The following is a 19,168-nucleotide window of genomic DNA, read 5'->3' on the forward strand; positions in this document are numbered from 1 at the left end:
CAAGGGGGTACAGTGCCCCTACACTTTTTAAAGTGCCCCAAAAGTGCACTTTTTTATTTTGGATACTTTTGCCCCTTCCCCATTTTCATAAGTGCTCCTTTTTAGCTCGGATAAATGCCCCTAATCGATTCTGACAGGTACTTTTCTCCTTCGTAATAAATGCCCCTTTCCCTTTCTTATAAGTGCTCCTTTTCACCTTTGATGAGTGCCCCTTTGCAGGTGCAAGATGTGCCTCTTTTTACCTCAAATAAGTGTCCCTTTTACGTTAAACATGCCCTTTCTCCTTTTTAATAGGTGCCCCTTTTACTCTCTGATGAGTGCCCCTTTTACTTTGACACGTGTCTCTGTCATTTCTTACAAGTGCCCTTTCACCTTTTGATAAGTGCCCCTTTTTACTTTCTAATAAGTGACCATTCCCCTTCTTCTAAAGGGGGTGGGTGCCCCAAATTTCATATCTGGAGTAATCTTGAGTAATTTAATGATCCTTCTGCGAATCACATTAACGTAGTGAATGGTTTACCTTTATGATCTGGCCGTCACTATATTCCCTTAAAATGGTCTTTAAGTAGTCTACTAAAGGTGGAACGGATATCCCGAAATCATCTGGAAAAAAAGAGAAGAGAAATTGTGTAATGTTTTGGAATATAATTTTCTAATATATCCAGTCACAAGTAAACAAAAGCAACAAAAAACACATAAGAAACACAAAAGTAAACTTTTTTGTATCCCTTATTCTAGAAAATAATGTTTCGTAGAATGTTTTCGAAATTTCGGCATATAACCTGAAGAAAAAGGAAAAATGCCTCACCACTTTTTACTTTTTTTTTTTTTTTTTTTTTGGGGGGGGGGGGGCGATGGGGTACTAATTTTTGTTTTATGACAACAAACCGCAACCCCATCCCATATTCCTCACAAAACCTTTGTAGAAGAGCTGACTGGGATGAAGTTACATGTTTCTGAGTAACCTTATTCAATGCTTTTTTGGATACCTACTCGTAAGTAAAGAAAATGTATCTTTTGAATGCACTTACGCTTATTTAATTAAACCTTCCCAATATTCTTATCAAGTAATGGTCCGAAGTGCAGGTAAAATGGTCTATTGTGGTGCAATCGACGCCAATTTTTTCTGGGAATGATTTTATGCATGTGAACAGAATTCTACGTTGCAACTCTTATATTTTAATTGACATTAATAAATACATCTGTTATTATATATCATGATGACTCTCATTTGAATAATGCCCTAACAATAAAAGAAACAATAAAACAAAGTTCACCGAGATATTAGAGGTGATGTTTTGAATTCAAGAAAAACCTCTCCGCCTTTCGTTGACAATATGGACCTAACCAAGGTAGATATGTTTCATTTTACTAATCTAAAATTGATCATTTGATAAACATTTTGAATGCGTAATTCTTGAATGTGTTGAAATAAATTGTACTCACGGTCATTGTCTTCTCTCTTTGCCTGTGCATGTGAATAAAACGAAAACAAAAAGGTGAGAAAAATACAGAATAAACCAAACCATTTTTTTACAAAAAATAACATTTTCGAAACATATTTCAAAGAAGACTTGAACCACCGTTGTGTTATAGGAAAGAGAATTAAATCATTTACATTTTGATACTAATTTCAATAGAACATCGAAATTTGTTAGTGAAAAAGCATTTTGTTGATTTTTTTTCTCACAAAAAAGGAATTTTATCGACAAGATTCTTTTCCATATATCGAAATCAGATAAGTTTATTTTAATAACTTTCAAGGAATTCGCCCATCTATAAGGAAAGGTTCATCCCTCTTTTCAGTGAAAATTAGAGTCCCAAAGTTATTGACTGCTTTCTGTAGTACTGTATTGACTATTGAGAAAGCGTTTGGTGTGTTTAAATCTATTTTTAAAGATAAATTTCAATTCGATCACCATGGGTCTGTTGTCTTATGATGAAAATTTAATTACCTTTAAGTTGATATCAATTTCGTTGAGTTATGGAATGTATAAAATATAAAATAGCGGCCAAAATGTGTTGTTTGTGCTCAACTGACTTTTTATTTTTTTTTAAATCTGGGACTGTACAGTAGCTCAACGGTGACATATATTATTTACAAAGTAATGTACAGTGTTCCAATATGAGTGTTAAGTGTAATTGATAATTACTTCTTCTATACTTTGTGACGTGTCAGAAAATTTTGGGGTGATCAGTAGCCCCCCTCCTCCTCTTCATCGACTGTTCTTTGACCCCCTCCCTCCTATTGGTGGGGTTAAATAGAGTTTCAAAGGGGAAGTCCACCCTGATATCAAGCTGGCTTTTATAGCAAAAAAGTGAAAGGTACATGTCAGTGAAAGTTTGAGCAAAATCTGATTTAAAATAAGACAGTTATGAATTTTTGAAGTTGTGATCAATCAAACACAAATTGGCAACTCTGTGACGTATCTTTCGAGGTCCCCACCCATTTGCTCTGTACTGAAGAAAAAAATCATGAATTTCTATTTCTGCCCAACATAAAAATTTCCAGTCATACATGCACCATACATATAATTATTGCAACCCCTTTAACAACAAATATATTCCCTCATCAAGGCGGGATGGGAGGGGCACGACCGCCCATTTCCACATGAATACGATCGAAAGGGCCGCCGTTTCGGAAGCCCCTCCAACTTTTTTTCTCTTACCTCTAAAATATTGTGTACCATTATAAAAATCTATTGAATAAACAAGAAGTACTTACTTTGTAAAGTAGTGGAAATTAATACCAAAACTAGGCATGATATTTGACTTTGCCCCTACGCTTACTGTTATACATAAGGAAATTAATATCGATCCCGTGGGTTGTGACTTTTGTGGGTCTTCGGATCATGTGAATCCTCTGAAAAGTGGCTGGAAGGCTCACGAGATTATTATCATTATCATTATTATTATCATTACCGGTATTACTATTATTATTATTATTATGGGTATTATTATTATTATTATTATTATTAATTATAATTATATTTTACTTCATTATCATCATAGGTCTCGTGGGCTGTCGGTCTTATGTGCAAGAGCGGTTAGTGGAGCTGTCAAAACAACAGTGCCCCTTTCATCCTAACTTAATTATTGTCATTTGAACCTCGTGCAATCATATGAATCTTTTCGGGGTATTTTTTTGTTTATTTGTTTATTTCGTTTGGTTTTTAATTTTACTATTTCAGGAATAACCATGATTAGCAGGGGCAGATCCAGAATGTTGTGGGAGGGGGGGGGGGGGGTGAGGGGTGCAATTCCCCAAATCTCTGACAAGCCAATTTTTAAAAAGAAGTTTTGACAAGTAAGCAACAAACAAAAAGATCATCTTTCAGGTGCCTTTGTCGCCGAACACTTCAACTAAGCACAGTTGGGGCAGAGACCGGTTGTGCTCCTACCCCCCCCCCAATCTGATAGTAGGGCGCTTTCGCAAGCTGTATCGCCGTTATTCTCCTGTTGTCTTTGCTTCCGTCGCGTTTGCGAAAGCGCCCTAGTGTAATAATGATACCGCATGTACACATGTGTTTACAATTTTCAATTTCCTGAATAACACGACGGCATGTGATTGCGCAACGGTTCACATTGTCATCGCGTGATAATATGTTATTGCGAAATACATGCCCGTGTATTAGAATGAGTCACTTGCGATTATACAGGGCGTTTCAATACAAATTTAAAGTAATCTTTCCATTTGATAGCTTGAGTTCCTGTTTACAAGACTTTTTATCCACATTATTCTCTGTGCCTCTACAAACAGTCGGAAATTCATCATTTCGAGCCCATCCTGCTGATAGTTTAAAAACATGATGCTCTTTTTAATTTTGCCCTTACTTCTGCACAAAAAAACAAAACATATTTCTTCAATTACGCTATACACCCATTCTGGAACTGGCATCAATGATGATAAATATATAATTTGAGAATAGCCATATACTTTCAATAATTGAATTTTCCCCATTAATGTTAAATCGCGCTGCTTCCACCACGTAAAAAGTTTTTTTAATCTTGCTCAATATTTCTTTATGATTCATTTGTTCTTTGATATCTTCGTGTATTGAAAAATAAATTCCTAGTATTTTAACAATGTCAACTTGCTTCCCAAACGGAAATGTATGAGTGGATATTTGTGGACCTAAGGGCAAAATGAATGTCTTGTCCTTGTTTAACTTTAAGCCTGATATTTTTATAAAAACATTCAAAAATATGTTTAATTTCCTTAAATGAATTCGAATCTTCAATGAAAAGCGTTATATCGTCTGCGTACAGAACTTGCTTTATTTCAGTATTTTCAAAACTGATTCCTTTCATCTCATATGAGCTAAAATTTCAATATACATTGTGAAAGACTTGAACGTTGTGGAATCGATCAGAAAAGGTTGATCATCTAGCATATAAGCATTGGTGTGTACTGCAAGGTTCTGGAATCATCAAAATGATAAGAAATTTGGCCCAGTCTTGGTAAAGTTACAAGCACTGTACACAGAAAGATGTATATGGGACTACCCTATATCTATCCAGTCCGGATAGATATTATAATTTGCCAAATATATCAATCAATAGGCGGTTTCCCGGCAAAATTTGTATCATCACGTATTAGTAAAAACATATTCTTTCACATGATTGGTAATAAGAGCTTCCATTTCACTTGTTGAGAGGGGGGCGTTTAAAAAACTGGTCTATACCTTTAAATGCTTACGATTTGTTTCATGTTGTCGAAAATCATAATATTCAGTCAAAATTCCAATATGTCTTGATTCGTTTTCATTATAACGGCCCAGCGCTCACTTCCATCACCTACCTTGTCGCAACCAGACAGTTTATCATATCCGAGGGTCCTAGAAAACAGAAAGTCACCATTTTAAATTATGCAAATTTTCATTTAACCAATTTTTTTCTTTAAGAAAAAAAAAAAAAAAAAAAAAAAAAAAAAAAAAAAAAAAAAATCAGTTTTAGGTATTTTTTTTAATACCTTTTTTGTGTCTTCTTTTTTGCGTATATTGACATATTTAAAATGTGTTTTAACTTGAATTAAAAAAATATATGACATTTTCTAAAATTCTAATGTTCTTGATCCGTCAACATGGTAATAGCCCTAGTGGTCACATTCACCACAAACTTTGTGGCCAACAAGCACATACTGATGGGTCCTAAAGAAGAGAACAAAAATGTGTGCCTTTTCAGATTTTGGCCCATGGACTTATACTGCTAATATGTTGGAATTGCCATGTACGGTACATGTACAGTGTGTTTCCACTCAAAATGCGCATCCTGTAAAAAGACATCAATTCATTTGGGATTACAAAATGACTCATCCATCACATTATCTGATAATTTTTTCTTTCTGTTTGTGGCATGACAACATATATTACATGTTTAATCAAGAAAAAGAGTTTCATTGAACAGATAAATGCCGGGTGTGTCAAAAACTTTGAAATATAATTAGTTTTGATAGCCCACTATTCGGAGTAAATCACACTTTTATGTTTCATTGCACCATACATATGTAATATCCAACACTCAAATGTATATTTAACAAGTTTATTACTTCAAATCTTGTGCAAAAAATGACACTTTTAGTATTAAAAAAATGCGCGTGGCATCCACTAGTCCAAATTCTGTCCTTTTTTATGTATTTTTTAAATTCGTCAATCATCTATGAGGCTGTTCACACCGCAATGAGATAGCGCGGTCTATCGTAGCACCCCCTTTTTTCTAGCGCGCGCTAGCCCGCGCTATCTCTCGTGGACCACCCCCAAGAGGTGCTCCAGTGTTGGCTCGCCGTGGCTCGCTGTTGGGAACGGCGTGAAGTTAGAAAGATATTCGATATTCGATATTCGATATTCAAAGTGCGAATATCAAGCCAGTTTGATATTCGGATTTTCGGATATTCAAAAAATAACATTTCAATGCACATAAACATATCTGATATAAGCTTGTTTTAGGTACCCAACCCCTATTGACCGGGACCATCATCTGTTGTCTGATAGATATGAAAACAACATACATTTTTATATGAGTTTTATCCCGGTCAAAAGGGGATAAGTCACATATCTTGGCAAAAAAGATACATGTCTTACGTAAAATATTATTATTCCATACACATGCATAATTATATCGGATATATCGAGGCCTTGTTTTAGATACCCATCCCCTATTGACCGGGACCAGCATCTGTTGTCTGATAGATATGAATAAACAAACATTTTGATATGACTTTTATCCCGGTCAAAAGGGGATAAGTCACATATCTTATTTAAAAAGATACATGTCTCTCTTTTAAAATATAATTATTCCATACAGATGCATATATCGGATATATGGGCCTTTTTTAGATACCCATTCCCTATTGACCGGGACCATCATCTGTTGTCTGATAGATATGAATGCAACAAACATTTTGATATGACTTTTATCCCGGTCAAAAGGGGATAAGTCACATATCTTATCCAATTAAGATACAGGTATCTGTAGCACATCATAATTCCATACACATGCATATATCGGATATATGGGCCTTTTTTAGATACCCATCCCCTATTGACCGCGACCATCATCTGTTGTCTGATAGATATGAATGCAACAAACATTTTGATATGACTTTTATCCCGGTCAAAAGGAGATAAGTCACATATCTTATCCAATTAAGATACAGGTATCTGTAGCACATCATAATTCCATACACATGCATATATCGGATATATGGGCCTTTTTTAGATACCCATCCCCTATTGACCGGGACCATCATCTGTTGTCTGATAGATATGAATGCAACAAACATTTTGATATGACTTTCATCCCGGTCAAAAGGGGATAAGTCACATATCTTATTTATAAAGGTACATGTCTCTCTTTTAAAATATAATTATTCCATACAGATGCATATATCGGATATATGGGCCTTTTTTAGATACCCATCCCCTATTGACCGGGACCATCATCTGTTGTCTGATAGATATGAAGGCAACAAACATTTTGATATGACTTTTATCCCGGTCAAAAGGAGATAAGTCACATATCTTATCCAATTAAGATACAGGTATCTGTAGCACATCATAATTCCATACACATGCATATATCGGATATATGGGCCTTTTTTAGATACCCATCCCCTATTGACCGGGACCATCATCTGTTGTCTGATAGATATGAATGCAACAAACATTTTGATATGACTTTTATCCCGGTCAAAAGGGGATAAGTCACATATCTTATTTATAAAGGTACATGTCTCTCTTTTAAAATATATTTATTCCATACAGATGCATATATCGGATATATGGGCCTTTTTTAGATACCCATCCCCTATTGACCGGGACCATCATCTGCTGTCTGATAGATATCAATGCAACAAACATTTTGATATGACTTTTATCCCGGTCAAAAGGGGATAAGTCACATATCTTATCCAATTAAGATACAGGTATCTGTAGCACATCATAATTCCATACACATGCATATATCGGATATATGGGCCTTTTTTTAGATACCCATCCCCTATTGACCGGGACCATCATCTGTTGTCTGATAGATATGAATGCAACAAACATTTTGATATGACTTTTATCCCGGTCAAAAGGGGATAAGTCACATATCTTATCTAAAAAGATACATGTCTCTCTTTTAAAATATAATTATTCCATACAGATGCATATATCGGATATATGGGCCTTTTTTAGGTACCCATCCCCTATTGACCGGGACCATCATCTGTTGTCTGATAGATATGAATGCAACAAACATTTTGATATGACTTTTATCCCGGTCAAAAGGGGATAAGTCACATATCTTATCAAAAAAGATACATGACTCTCTTTAAATATTCCATACACATGCATATATCGGATATATGGGCCTTTTTTAGGTACCCATCCCCTATTGACCGGGACCATCATTAGTTTTCTGATAGATATGAATACAACAAACATTTTTATATAACTTTTATCCCGGTCAAAAGGGGATAAGTCACATATCTTATTCAATTAAGATACAGGTATCTGTAGCACATCATAATTCTATACACATGCATATATCGGATATATGGGCCTTTTTTTAGATACCCATCCCCTATTGACCGGGACCATCATCTGTTGTCTGATAGATATGAATGCAACAAACATTTTGATATGACTTTTATCCCGGTCAAAAGGGGATAAGTCACATATCTTATCTAAAAAGATACATGTCTCTCTTTTAAAATATAATTATTCCATACAGATGCATATATCGGATATATGGGCCTTTTTTAGATAACCATCCCCTATTGACCGGGACCATCATTTGTTTTTTGATAGATACGAATACAACAAACATTTTTATATTACTTTTATCCCGGTCAAAAGGGGATAAGTCACATATCCTTTTCAATTAAGATACAGGTATCTGTAGCACATCATAATTCCATACATATGCATATATCGGATATATGGGCCTTTTTTAGATACCCATCCCCTATTGACCGGGACCACCATCTGTTGTCTGATAGATATGAATGCAACAAACATTTTGATATGATCTTATCCCGGTCAAAAGGGGATAAGTTACATATCTTATCCAATTAAGATACAGGTATCTGTAGCACATCATAATTCCATACAGTCACATGCATATATCGGATATATGGGCCTTTTTTAGATACCCATCCCCTATTGACCGGGACCATCATCTGTTGTCTGATAGATATGAATGCAACAAACATTTTGATATGACTTTTATCCCGGTCAAAAGGGGATAAATCACATATATTATCAAAAAAAGATACATGACTCTCTTTAAATATTCCATACACATGCATATATCGGATATATGGGCCTTTTTTAGGTACCCATCCCCTATTGACCGGGACCATCATTTGTTTTCTGATAGATATGAATACAACAATCATTGTTATATAACTTTTATCCCGGTCAAAAGGGGATAAGTTACATATCTTTTTCAATTAAGATACAGGTATCTGTAGCACATCATAATTCTATACACATGCATATATCGGATATATGGGCCTTTTTTAGATACCCATCCCCTATTGACCGGGACCATCATCTGTTGTCTGATAGATATGAATGCAACAAACATTTTGATATGATCTTATCCCGGTCAAAAGGGGATAAGTCACATATCTTATCCAATTAAGATACAGGTATCTGTAGCACATCATAATTTCATACAGTCACATGCATATATCGGATATATGGGCCTTTTTTAGATACCCATCCCCTATTGACCGGGACCATCATCTGTTGTCTGATAGATATGAATGCAACAAACATTTTGATATGACTTTCATCCCGGTCAAAAGGGAATAAGTCACATATCTTATTTATAAAGGTACATGTCTCTATTTTAAAATATAATTATTCCATACAGATGCATATATCGGATATATGGGCCTTTTTTAGATACCCATCCCCTATTGACCGGGACCATCATCTGTTGTCTGATAGATATGAATGCAACAAACATTTTGATATGATCTTATCCCGGTCAAAAGGGGATAAGTCACATATCTTATCCAATTAAGATACATGTCTCTCTTTTAAAATATAAGTATTCCATACACATGCATATATCGGATATAGGGGCCCTTTTTAAGGTACCCATCCCCTATTGACTGGTAACATCATTTGTTTTCTGATAGATATGAATACAACAAACATATTTATATGACTTTTATCCCGGTCAAAAGGGGATAAGTCACATCTTATCAAAAAATATACCGGTCTGTTTTTAAAATATAAGTATTCCATACACATGCATAAATCGGTATATGGGCCTTTTTTAGGTACCCATCCCCAATTGACCGGAACCATCATTTGTTTCCTGATAGATATGAATACAACATACATTTTGATATGACTTTTATCCCGGTCAAAAGGGGATAAGTTACATATCTTGGCAAAAAAGATACATGTCTATCTGTCAAATATAATTATTCCATACACATGCATATAGAGGCCTTGTTTTAGATACCCATCTCCTATTGACCGGGACCAGCATCTGTTGTCTGATAGATATGAATAAACAAACATTTTGATATGACTTTTATCCCGGTCAAAAGGGGATAAGTCACATATCTTATCAAAAAAGATACATGACTCTCTTTAAATATTCCATTAACATGCATATATCGGATATATGGGCCTTTTTTAGGTACCCATCCCCTATTGACTTATCCCCTTTTGACCGGGATAAAAGTCATATCAAAATGTTTCTTGTTTTCATATCTATCAGACAACAGATGATGGTCCCGGTCAATGGGGGATGGGTACCTAAAAAAGGCCCACATATCCGATATGTGAATGTGTATGGAATAATTATATTTTAAAGACAGACCGGTATCTTTATTGATAAGATTTGTGACTTATCCCCTTTTGACCGGGATAAAAGTCATATAAAAATGTTCGTTGTATTCATATCTATCAGACAACAGATGATGGTCCCGGTCAACAGGGGATGGGTACCTAAAAAAGGCCCATTTATCCGATATGTGCATGTGTATGGAATAATTATTTCTGAAAGACAGACCGGTATCTTTATTGATGATATGTCACTTATCCCCTTTTGACCGGGATAAATGTCATATCAAAATGTTTGTTGTATTCATATCTATCAGACAACAGAAGATGTTCCTGGTCAATAGGGGATGGGTACCTAAAAAAAGGCCCCGTTATCCCATATATGCATGCGTATGGAATAATTATATTTGAAAGAGAGACATGTATTTTTTTTGCTAAGATATGTGACTTATCCCCTTTTGACCGGGATAAAAGTCATATAAATATGTTTGCTGTATTCATATCTATCAGACAACAGATGATGGTCCCGGTCAATAGGGGATGGGTACCTAAAAAAAATGCCCATATATCCGATATGTGCATGTGTATGGAATAATTATTTCTTAAAGACAGACCGGTATCTTTATTGATGATATGTGACTTATCCCCTTTTGACCGGGATAAAAGTCAATTCAAAATGATTGTTGTATTCATATCTATCAGACAACAGATGATGGTCCTGGTCAATAGGGGATGGGTACCTAAAAAAAGGCCCCGTTATCCGATATATGCATGTGTATGGAATAATTATTTCTTAAAGAGAGACATGTATTTTTGATGCTAAGATATGTGACTTATCCCCTTTTGACCGGGATAAAAGTCATATAAATATGTTTGCTGTATTCATATCTATTTTTTTTGCTAAGATATGTGACTTATCCCCTTTTGACCGGGATAAAAGTCATATAAATATGTTTGCTTTATTCATATCTATCAGACAACAGATGATGGTCCCGGTCAATAGGGGATGGGTACCTAAAAAAAATGCCCATATATCCGATATGTGCATGTGTATGGAATAATTATTTCTTAAAGACAGACCGGTATCTTTATTGATGATATGTGACTTATCCCCTTTTGACCGGGATAAAAGTCATATCAAAATGTATGTTTTATTCATATCTATCAGACAACAAATGATGGTCCCGATCAATAGGGGATGGGTATCTAAAAAAGGCCCATTCATCCGATATGTGCATGTGTATGGAATAATTATTTCTTAAAAACAGACCGGTATCTTTATTGATGATATGTGACTTATCCCCTTTTGACCGGGATAAAAGTCATATCAAAATGTTTGTTGTATTCATATCTATCAGACAACAGAAGATGTTCCTGGTCAATAGGGGATGGGTACCTAAAAAAAGGCCCCGTTATCCCATATATGCATGCGTATGGAATAATTATATTTGAAAGAGAGACATGTATTTTTTTTTGCTAAGATATGTGACTTATCCCCTTTTGACCGGGATAAAAGTCATATCAAAATGTTTCTTGTTTTCATATCTATCAGACAACAGATGATGGTCCCGGTCAATAGGGGATGGGTACCTAAAAAAGGCCCACATATCCGATATGTGAATGTGTATGGAATAATTATATTTTAAAGACAGACCGGTATCTTTATTGATAAGATTTGTGAATTATCCCCTTTTGACCGGGATAAAAGTCATATAAAAATGTTCGTGGTATTCATATCTATCAGACAACAGATGATGGTCCCGGTCAATAGGGGATGGGTACCTAAAAAAGGCCCATATATCCGATATGTGCATGTGTATGGAATAATTATTTCTTAAAGACAGACCGGTATCTTTATTGATGATATGCGACTTATCCCCTTTTGACCGGGATAAAAGTCATATCAAAATGTTTGTTGTATTCATATCTATCAGACAACAGAAGATGTTCCTGGTCAATAGGGGATGGGTACCTAAAAAAAGGCCCCGTTATCCCATATATGCATGCGTATGGAATAATTATATTTTAAAGAGAGACATGTATTTTTTTTGCTAAGATATGTGACTTATCCCCTTTTGACCGGGATAAAAGTCATATAAAAATGTATGTTGTATTCATATCTATCAGACAACAGATGATGGTCCCGGTCAATAGGGGTTGGGTACCTAAAACAAGCTTATATCAGATATGTTTATGTGTATTGAATTGAGATATTTTGAATATCCGAAAATCCGAATATCAAACTGGCTTTATATTCGCATTTTGAATATCGAATATCGAATATCGAATATCTTTCTAACTTCACTCCGGTCAGCCGTTGGGCGGACCGAAACGACGTTGTACCTTCCAAACCGCGGAGATAGCGCGGTCTAGCGCGCGCTATCTGTGCCGGTGTGAACAGCCTCTATGTCCTCCTCAACCTACACACATCCCACACAGAGCGCGGTGTCTCCACTCATCGCTCGATCCCCCGAAACAATCGTCGAAAAGAACGTCTAAACTCTAGACGCTTTTGCCAGTGTGCGGGGTCAAAAGTTCGCGCTAATGTATTCTGACGTAAGGCATTCGCTTATGCCCTAATGAATATGCATCAGTAACATCGTCGAGCTGTGTGTGTACTTTGTGTGTGTACGTCAAATCGGCAACAATTAGGTATGCCCTGCCTGAAACAGGTTCTAGGAAACCATTACTATCCCCTGGGCAATCACCCCCCCCCCTGGCCGATTACCAGCGGGACTATTACCCCCCAAGGAATATTACCCCCGAGGACAATTACCCCCCGGAAAATCATTCCCTAGGACAATACCCCCCCCCCCCTCCTGTACAATTACCTCCAAAGGACAATTAGCCCTTGTGAAAAGTGGAAGAGAGAAATACATTAGAACATTTCAAATGAGATCTCCTTCACAAATGCCTACGACAAGCTGCTAAATGACCAGACCACAATGAAGTGAAGGTGGAAGAGACGTTGTAGACCCGTCTTATAAAGAGTTGCGATTGATCCAAATCAATCGCAAGTTTGCAGTACTACCCTGTCTCTTATGTACATAGTTGCTAAGGATATTAACTCTTTATAAGACAGGGTTCAGGTAGCAGTAGCAAATATGTTATTTCGTAATGAAAAATACACCCACCAGACAAGATGTTTGCAAGCAAGCTAGCCGCATACTCGGATATTGTGTAATTCTGCTTCCTGGATATGAGGTGACGGGCCGGATGCCTATTAGATGCGTTCAAAAAAATGAGGGGAGCTTGACACCATCCCACCGCATCTTACGGTTATGGGTGAGGGGATGCGAGTGCATGTTCTGATTCCAACTTTCAAGTATATAGTTTTTAGAGAGTGATACCAGTCTATCATTTGAATCCAGGTCTGTTATTATCTTACACATAGCTGGTTAATTGATTGCGCCAAAATACCTATCTCTACATATTTAAAGAATTATGAAAACTGCTGACTTGGAACTTTCTTTAAAAAATGTCCATACATATGGTTTATATTATATCTAAATTTGAAGTTTATTTCTTTTCTAACACAAAAAGTTATAGCGCTCTAAAGTTGACACTTTGATATGAGCTAAAATGACAATTTTAGTTACTAAGGGCTTTTATCTCCTTTCAGCTACGGTAACATAGTGAGATGAAAAATAGAATATATCGCGCGTAGATGCTATCATCAAGCAGATAGCATTTTTGATAGGTAGTGTGATGTCAGATGATGCAGTTTCATCATATTTTAAAGATATCTCTCCCTTAATCCTTTATGCATGGGTGTTTTTTGAATATTTTATTACTATTGCATGTTGATAGATTTCATTCAAATTTCATCTATGCTCGTTTCTTTCTTTATAATTATTTGTACAGGGCCCCTCCTGGTAAGTATTGCTTTCTTAGTGGTCCTTCCAATGTATATTTTTGTTAGTATTCATTATGTAAATATTGTGTTTTTATTGGAAGAAAAAAATATGAAAATGAAAAAAATATATATATATTGAATAAGGCACCGTTATTATTGGGGGCAGAGACCGGTTGTGCTCCCCCCAATCTGCCAGTGTGATAATGATAATGATGTTATTCGGGAAATTGACAATTATAAAAATATATGCACTTGCAGGCACATATTTTTATAATTGTCAATTTCCCGAATAACATGACGGCATGTGATTGCGCAACCGTTCACATTGTCATCGCGTGAGAATTATGGCATTGCGAAATACATGCTCATGTATCAGAATGAGTCACTTGCGATTATACAGGGCGTTTCAATAAAAAGTTGACCCAACTGTGGTAGCTCCTATTTGAAAAGTCATAACCAATATGACTTTGGAATTGCTTTCTTGATGAAGAGTAACTAATTTTCTTTCCAATGATACCCTATTCATAATAATTTCTGCCACGGGTGAATGAGCACTAGGGTCTTTAACAAATGTTGTCAAAATCGCCTTGTTCCAAGTTTTGGCTTTAGGGGTAATATTGGTCAGGCCATATGCATGCGCTTCTTTGGTCTTAAATTATTTTAAAAGTTAAATTGTGCCTTGTGCTTCATTGTTTAAAATGAGGCAATGTACTAGGTTTTCACAGAACCTTGTTGGAATCGACAGGATAACCTTTAATTATTTTAAACAGCCTATATAATAACTTCTCGTCTCATGATATATCCAAGTTCTCTCTGCTCACCTGTCCACTGCGCCATTTCACACGCGTAAGGAGCATAATGTGTTTATGATATGATATGATATGATATGATATCTTTATTTATACACGGTTAAAAAAGCCCAAACAGTTACAAGACTGATTTCCATTGGGGCCGTGTGACACAATGTAAATACATCGAATTAACATAAAAATGATAATGGTACATCAATGACATATTTAAAACAAACAATAAATAATCAAGATAAATATCTAACAATATAACGATAGAATAGTACTGCCGAAAAAGTATATGTATATTGATAACAATAATCATGAGTGTCCAAACAAGAGTACTGTAAATATAATTCAAATTAAAATAGGTAATACAAATTTATCTCGAATAACAATCGAAAACTCAAAGGTTACTGGACCCAAATGCAAGAAAGAAGATTTATGATGATAAATATCAAAGAAATTGACAACAGACTTTTATTTTTTAAAAGGTAACATCCCTGATAAACTGTTATCCATTTTGTATCACTCAATGAGAAGCTTACGAATAAAGGAATAAAGGAACATTTGTTTTGGAATGAGATAACATACATAATGGATTTTGACCCACAATCATTGCTTCAGCCCAAATTAGGTACAAGAGGATTTTGACAATACTTTTGGAAAAGCCTGCTGTCCGGTCACTCTTGGCAGCCCAATTATGAAAATGGTATAATTAGACATGGGATTAGTTCTTCTTTACAACAAATTGAAGGTGACACAGGTTATAACTTTTTAATAAGAAGCTACCAATATTGGCTAACATTTTTTTTGATACACTCTGTATTACCGGAAGTTCATTGTATTGCTAAATGTACATGGTTATATGTTCACGGTCACATTAAATAAAGTCGTCTGTTTAGAGCCAGAAGGGCATTAATTCTTTTTTTTTTTCGGGGAGAGGGGATGGGTACAGAGATAGATACTGGTATCATCTCGTAGATCTTATTCTGCTCTTTCTAACGCATTAGATAAAACTCTATGTAGTTTTTTGATTAATTGCAATGTTTTCCAATCTACAATCAAATGTTAGGCTACCCGGTCCGACAAAACAAACCGAATCGAAATTAGTTGCCGAGTAGGGGAGCATTTTATATATTTTTTAAAGATGATATTTAAAAAAAAGTGAACGAAATTGGTTGCCGAGTAGTGGAGCATTTTTTGTTTTAAAGGTGAACTACATTGATTGGAAGAAAAAAAACATTACTTCATTTCCTCATCGACAGTTGGAATATTTACACGAAACTTTAAAAAAAATTGTAATAAAGGCCTATGTGTGAAAAAAATATTTTAGACAGTAAGAATCGCACCCAGGAACTATCTCCATAACGTACTTATGGTTAGTCCACATGTCTTGTAGGAGTGCTTTTGAGAGTCAATTAAGCGTTAAGTCAATTATTATTAACAAACATGTTATATTTTGTTTATGTACAAAAGTTAAAAACAGCACTTAGTTGTAGCACTGGCAGCAAGTGGCCCGGAGCAATATTCGCATGTACCTTACAATCCCAAAGGCATATTACAGTCTCATAAATTATTGAAAGTAAAATAAAGCTTACCATTTTGTTTGAAGAAATGAACGCTTGTGAAGAATATTGCACATTTATCGATCAAACTGGTTCATCTGTCCCGATTTTACGGCCTGAGATCGATTCCGAGAGTCCCAACATTCCAACAGGAAGTTTTTTTTTATTCTTCGTTGGGCAAACATATAAGCGCGGTGCAGGTGGTAATCATGACCATTAAATTAAAAGCATCCATGGTTACTTTGAAGAACTCATCGAGTCATTACAAGAAACTAAATGACTACATAACGGTAATGCGCGGGCTGTGATATCGTCCCGTCTTTTCGTATTGGGGGTCTCGGGAATCTCTCAAAAAGTCCATGTAAGACTAGATCACCGAATTAAATGTCCGAGTTCGCCGGATAAGGCATAGCACATGCGCAGATACATGCAATAACATGCAGTGCATGCATGCATATAAAATTATAGAGACAGCCCCGGTCCTATTTCATATTCAAAACTTCATTCGATTACAATTTATTTAATCGAAATAATATATACTTTTCCGAACAGTATGACAAACATAATATATAATACCTAAAGCCTTGAGCAGAGCCTAGATCTGTCAGTTTGTGGCTGTGTCAGGAGCGGCTAAAGTCTTAGCGTACTTGTATTCTCATATTTCAGACTCTGTTACGCACAATGACTGAAAAGGGTTTGTTCCTGAAACAAGGGGAATTGGTTAGGGGAGGGGGTGATGTGACAACTGTCGGCCTGTGTTTAAAGCATGGGAAGTGAAGTGTGCTGGAGCAAGGTTGGATGGTTCTGTAATTTCAGCCGTGCTCCCTACATGCATTCCCTTCACTTACCCCGCCCCCGGCTTTACAAAGGCCTGTACATCAACAGGATTTTGTTGTTGTATTCATTTGTCTTTTCTTCCTCACTTTTTTGTTTAGATTAAAGAATAGTCCAGCCAGCAAAACTCCTATATGTTATATCCTTGTTATAATATATTACTTCCTTCCCCCTCCCAATCACCCCCCAAAGCCTTTCATCGCTAAAGCTCACACAAAACTCTGACAGAGGCGGTTGACAAGCAAAGGGAGCCCTTTCTTGGACTTGTGCCCCCTTCCTAAATCGACCAGATTTTCCGACGACCTGTCTGGTATAGGGCAAATAGATGCGAATCAGGCCCGGACCGGACTATACGGTGCATATAATTGCTATATCATGCGATTGAGGTATAAGTTAATAGTAGTTGGTAGTGCGGGGAATGGGAAGCGTTTAACTTTTTGATGTAAAAAGTGCCTTTACCGAAATTCCTCAAAGTTTTTCAAAGAACACGAAAACAACATGTTTGCATAATTATTGGGCCTACCTACGTAAGGACTTGGCACACCTACTACTGAAAGTACAGTGCGCATGTCTCTTCCTCTTCCTCTACTTTTTATCAATTATCCTTGTTACTTTGATAACAAAAAGCATGATGCAAATCATTTTAGCATATCTCTATCTTTTATAATAAAAGGTTCAGTGGCGTAATGAGAAAAAACGTTTGGGGTGGCTGACAAAAAAATTCGCATCACCCCGCTCTTACATGCAGGCCCCGCTGAACGTTTTTCAAAGTGGGGTCTAGGGGCAAAGCCCTGGCGGGGGTCAAGGGGTGGAGCCCCCGAAGTTCAAGGGGTATGGGCATCAGTGGCGGATCCAGGAATTTCTTACCGGGGGGGGGGGCACAACATGGCATGGGGGTGAAATATATGTAAAATGATGAAGCGACAGAGCGAGGCTTCAGCGGCGAGGGAGCGGAACGACCAAGCGGGGGTGGGTATGGTAGAGGGTTCTGACCCCCTCCCAGAGTAGGAAGCATTTGCAATTTTAGAACCACATTAGACGCATTTGCAAACACTTCCTGGAGTAATATGACGTAAAATTGCTTTCTCCTACCCCCTCCAAGAGTAGGGATCTTTTGCCATTTGAGAATCGCATTTGGCGCATTATTGTCCACCGGCACTTCCCGGAAAAAAAATGAGGCCTTCTGATTGGTTAGAAGTTAGAGAAAGTGATATGTCACGTCGTGAGACGTTGTATATGCTTCGTTGCTGCATAATGCACAAAGACAGTGGTCCGGTACTTCACCATTACTTGCAAAAACTATCTTGAGTGTATAAACTGTGTTGTTATCAAGGGCGTCGTCAGACCTTTTTCAGTGGGCGAGGGGTGGGGTGTAGAAACCATCGGTTACCAACAAAACTAGCCACCAATTAATTACCGACAAATATATTTATGCAAATGTCCATTATGTCTACAAATTTAACCCTTTAAACCCGGGCCAGTAACTAGGTTATTATTTTGTTTTCCCCCTCCCGCGCGAAGCGCGGAACATTTGACACCTCATTAAATTATTAGAGAAAGAAGACGCTCCGTTGTAACGTTTTCGACTTGTAATCCTTGTCTGAATTCAGTTCTCCCCCCCTCCCGCGTGAAGCGCGGAAGCTTTGACGTTTCAATAAATTATTACTCTTAATCCGTGTCTGAATTCATTTTCGCCCATCCCGCGCGAAAGCTTTCACGTTTCATTAAATCAATAGAGAAAGAAGGCGATTCGTTGTATCGTGTCCTTGTCTGAATTCAGTTTCCCCCAAGCTTTGACGTTTCATTAAATTATTACTCTTAATCCGT

The 19,168-nt window shown here is 36.6% G+C and overlaps 1 long non-coding RNA gene across 1 annotated transcript; it reads right to left on the reverse strand.

Annotated features, from left to right (window-relative positions):
• Positions 1-519: 519 nt before the first annotated feature.
• Positions 520-16,909, reverse strand: LOC115923470. The gene is made up of 3 exons (XR_004063901.1): positions 16,541-16,909; positions 1,447-1,468; positions 520-603 (listed from the first exon to the last, which is right to left on the reverse strand). It is a non-coding gene; the product is annotated as an uncharacterized LOC115923470 (long non-coding RNA).
• Between the last annotated feature and the right edge of the window lie 2,259 nt (positions 16,910-19,168).

The sequence above is a fragment of the Strongylocentrotus purpuratus genome, unplaced genomic scaffold (assembly GCF_000002235.5).
Source record: "Strongylocentrotus purpuratus isolate Spur 01 unplaced genomic scaffold, Spur_5.0 spur5_scaffold_14, whole genome shotgun sequence".
Classification (NCBI taxonomy): Eukaryota; Metazoa; Echinodermata; class Echinoidea; order Camarodonta; family Strongylocentrotidae; genus Strongylocentrotus; species Strongylocentrotus purpuratus.